Here is a 5,251-nt window from a genome sequence, read left to right on the forward strand (position 1 = left end):
CTCTGATGGTGGTGGCAGGAAGGGGATGCCTTCCCTCTTCTACTTCCTGGGAAGGAGTGAGGATGTCAGGGTTCTACTACCACCAGAGTCTTGGTTCCTGGACCGTCTCTGGTCTGTGATCTGCAGGATGAAGATATCTGCTCCTTGTCATTTCTTATTGTTGAGTAGAATCTGCACGCCCTCTGTGTCTGGCTCCTTTGACCCATGAATCTGTGTTGTATGTATGGTGACTATAACCACTGGCCCTGTTGCCACAGCCGCCACAGCCATGGCTACCAGCACGTGCTTAAATCTGTCTCCTTGCCTGGATTTTCCCTCTCTTGCGAAACTCTCTGTACTATGATGGCACACTTGGTGTGATTCTGTAGTCTAGGACTGTTTACTTGAACACTAAACTTGCTTTCTATGACAGCGCTTGTTTAGCCTACAGATTCTCCTCTGCCATCTTCCTCTGAACACATTTTTGCCTCTTATTGAAGTATATCTGATATTTTAAAGTAGATTTGTCCAAATATAAAATAATTTAATCAATCATTTCATTAGGACAATGTTGATCAGATTTATTTCCAGTAAATCTTATCCCTTATAATAAATGAGAGCATGCAGTGTCAGTCTCCTATTAATATGACAAAATACTTTATCAAATTAACTTAAAAGGAGGAAAGATTAAACTTGGCTTCTGATTTTATACATTTCAATTTACATTTCTTATCCTCATTGTTTTGGGTTGGTGGTGGTACAATACCTGATATCTGGAACATGTGATGGAGTATGTGAATTCATGGAAGCCATGAAGTAAAGAAGAGGAGGAATAGGATTGAGAAAGGGAGAAAGAGGAGGAGGGGAAGAGGGAGATGGAGAAGGAAAAGTCGGAGGAGACAGAGAAGTAAAAAAGGAAGAGGAAGAAATGACTTTGATCTTAACATCCTCTTTGATCACAAGTTCTTAGTGACCAAATCTCTAGGACAATGCCCACTTGAAAGGGTTCATCTCTGTATGGCAACATAGTGAAATCTAATTATTAATCCCAATCCTTTATAATTTCAGATTTAATTTCTAGAGTGGGGTGGTAGATCTTTCTATACAATTGCAATAACTTCTGTTCCTAAATATTAGAGATGGTATTTGGCACAGAGGTGGTTTGGTTATACCATTGTTGGAGAAATGAATAAAACATTTTGAGTGCAAATACATTTTATTTAACAGATAATGAAGCTTCAAGAGGTTTCATTTTGTGAGCTTCCAAAATGACTATTCCATATAACTCATAATTGTAAGGTCCGGTCCTGGATGGCTAGCAGACTCCACCCTCCTCTCAGCAAAGTCTCCACCCATTACCTGCATTACCTAGGCAACTGGGACACCTGGAAGAGGTCACATCTGCATCCGCTGAGGTCACATCTGAATTTGATGTGGGCACACCTTTCCCCACCCATACCGTACATAAGGCCTAGCCCAGGCCCAGAAGCTCTCTTGCTCTTGCTCTTCTAGCTCTCTTGCTCTTTCTCTCTCTGTTCATTTTTCTAGCTCTTGCTCTTCTAGCTCTCTTGCTCTTTCTCTCTCTGTTCGTTTCTAGCTCTTGCTCTTGCTCTTGCTCTTCTTTTCTTGCTCTCTTGCTCTGGCTCTTCTTTTCTAGCTCTCTCTGCTCTCTCTGTGCTCTAGCTCTTTCCTCTCTCTTTCCCAGCCACGTGGAGTGCCAACCTTGCCTGGTTCCAGCAGGTCTACTGAATAAACCTACCCCTTACCTGAATACCACGTGAGTGCTACTGTTCTTACCCCTCTCTCTGCTCTTTTCTAGCTCTTTCCTCTCTTTCCCAGCTCTCTCTCATTCCCAGGCCTTTCTCAGCCACGTGGAGTGCCAACCTTGCCTGGTCCCAGCAGGTCTACTGAATAAACCTACCCCTTACCTGAATACCACGTGCGTGCTGGTGCTGTTCTTACTCGGCTACCTCTTTTTAAAAACCTAACAATAATGACTTGAGTTTTTCATAATTTTATGGCATTTCCATTCAAGTACTTGTCATCTATAGTGAGGTTCTTTCTTTCAAGTTGAGGGAAAAATAAATACTCTCATGATCTTTTAATTATTCTATAGAGAGTAGGTATAATATGTATTTCCTACCATTCAAAAATAAGTTATCTTCAAGTCTAAAGGAATAATTGGATAAGTGATGGAATATCTTGCTTCAGTTATCTTATACTGAGATTGATTCTAAAAATCACTGTTGACATAAATACATGAAATTCAGTGTTACTCTGAAATGACTTGGTAATCAAACCTCAGAAATACATGACCAGTAACTAAGATTTTTATATACTCAAAAAATGTATGGGGTTGGGAAGGTGGCTCAGTGGTAGAGCACTTGCCTTGCGTGCATAAGGCCCTGGGTTCGATTCCTCAGCACCACATAAGCAAAAATAAAAAAGCTGGAAGTGGCACTGTGGCTCAAGTGGTAGAGCGCTAGCCTTGAGCTGAAGAGCTGAGGAACAGCACCCAGACCCAGCGTTCTGGCCACATGACCGGACCCCCTTCCCAAATGTATGAATCTACATTTTTATGTCGAAAAAAGTTTAGGTTTAAAAGAAGAGAAAATCATGTGACCACAGTAGATAATATTTACTTTAATGAACAATTGCCTGATAGAGCATTCAACCTGACAGAGCCTATTGCTTTTAGCTTACATGAGAAATTTGATTAACAATCTCTTTTTTGCTTTTAATTAATAGATTATTTCAATTTGTCCAAAGATTCTGTCATTTAAACCTTTGAGTGTATATTTTTTCATAAAAATGAAAACTATTTTTCACATTGCAGGTTCAAGTTTAATAACTAAATAAATATCTCAGTGTTAATTTGTTAAATTGAGCCTCTAGAACTCAAATAATATGAAATTCATTTTATTCTTAGATATATTAATCCTGTGCTAAATATGAGTGTCTCAAGCTTGTAATCCTCACTACTCAGTAAGCAGGGGTGCAAAGCCAGCCTTGGCACGATAGTTTATGAGACACATCTCAATTAAACACACACAAACCACAAGACGCACACACACACACCACACACAAGCCAGAAGTGGAATTGTGGCTCAAACGATAGAGCAACATACTTGAGGGAAAAAAAAACAAAAACAAAAACTAAAGGATAGGTCTTGAATTAAAATCACAAGAACAACATACACACACACACACATACAACATTAAGTCTAAATGCTTATTTTGATTTGAAGAAATAAACAATGTTATGAAAAGTAATATTTGTTACATATCTTGCAATGTTTGTGAAGTTTTTAGTACAATTTGTCTTAAGATACAACATAGGTTATTAAAATTAATATTAATTTAGTTAATATTTATAACTACTCATAACACCTTGGAGTACAACAGTTGGTATTTTTTCCATAGCCAGAAGAGATATTCTGAGTAAAACAAAGAGAGGAAGATTGGAAGAAAAAAGAAAGAAACAAAGAAAGAAAGAAAGGAGAAAAAGAGAGAGAGAGGAAGAGATGGAGGGAAGGAAGGACGAAGGAAAGAAGATAGGAAGGAAGGAAGGAAGGAAGGAAGGAAGGAAGGAAGGAAGGAAGGAAGGAAGGAAGGAAGGAAGGAAGGAAGGAAGGAAGGAAGTATGGAAGTATGGAAGGAAGGAGGGGAGCGAAAAATGAAGGGACAAAACCATTTAATTTATAGAATATATTTAGCCCAACAAAAACTTCATATAATGAATCCTTTAGTAAATTCAAGTTTGCAATTTTCACTTCTTTGAATGTTCTGGATGGATGAATGTAAGCAACAAATGAAGGATCATAAATAACCTCGTGAATCTGTTTGCATCTGTAGTAATATGTATGCAAATCTTTTTCGCTTTTTCTATACATCACCAAATAAATATTTGCCAACAATTTACACTTAGGTATAAATATTCGAAAAATTGATTAAACCAAATGATGTCAATATATTATATAATGTGAATACAAGGATTTGTAGTGCTATTAATATTACAGTCTTAATGTTATATTAATTATAAAAATTTTATTATGTATTTTATCAGAGAAATTAGCATGCTCTGATTTTGGTGTCTGAGTCCTAATAGCAGAAAGTAATTAAAATCAAACAGATCTGTATTTATTGGCTCAAATGAATATTTCTGAAAGCAATTAACTCATCGGAGATTGTTCATATACATCAGAAGGTCCTTAAAAAGACTGTGCCACATTTACATGATGATCTATGATGTGATTCAAGAGCCACTAAACAATCATATTTCACTTTGCTATCACTATAATTATTCCCATTGTAAAAAGAATTATTCACATACATCACATGATATAATTTTGTCCTTAAGTTATTATCTTCTATGAAATAATATCCAAATGATACTCTACACTGAGTTAAAGCAAAAATTGCAAAGTGTATTGGACTATGTAACTCCTTCCAGATAAACATGTTGAAATTCAATTCCCCCTTCTGGTGATATTAAAATCAACCTTTCAGAGATGACACTACAATAATGATCCTGATGAAAGAAGCCCAATATAATTATTCTGCCATGTGAACGTCCAGCAAGTAGATTATAATGCCCCCATAAGATAAGGAATTGTTTGAACAACCATTTTTATAATTAATATTCGAGCTTCTGGCATATGGGTAATATACTCCTGTTGTTTTTAAGTCACTTACTTTGAAGTATTCTCTTATAAAAGCCCAATGGCTGACAAAGGCAAAGTAATATTTAGTTAATATCACAAATTCTGACAAAAATATTCATAAAATTTGATTATTTGAATTTTATTCTCCAAGTCTACAGGTTAAAAATATTTTAAAATGGGAATTGAATTGAGGTTCAACTCTATTCATCTATCATAATTAAATTTTAATATTTTTATTATCTTTAAGTAGTTGTACATTCACTGAGTTTATGGATACAGTGTATCTTGATCACTGTCACCTCTTTCAACATTCTCATCCACCCCTCCCAAACAACCCCAATCCTACGTATCTCAATATTATGTTATGGAATCACTTGCCATTTAACAAAGCAGTTTATGAGTACAATACACCTGGAATTGTGTTATCACTTCAACATCTTCACTCCCATTTCACACTACCCTTTCCTTTGTATATTTCAATTCTTGGAAGTATACAATGGATTCTTGCCTGTATACTATCCTTTTCACCTTCAATTTCCAACCCCTCACATATTGCCCCCCACTGTCCTTTCTTGCAGTACATATTTATTGGTAATTATTTTGTTGTG

Source organism: Dipodomys spectabilis, unplaced genomic scaffold (genome assembly GCF_019054845.1).
Source record: "Dipodomys spectabilis isolate Male_0828 unplaced genomic scaffold, ASM1905484v1 ptg000301l, whole genome shotgun sequence".
Lineage (NCBI taxonomy): Eukaryota > Metazoa > Chordata > Mammalia > Rodentia > Heteromyidae > Dipodomys > Dipodomys spectabilis.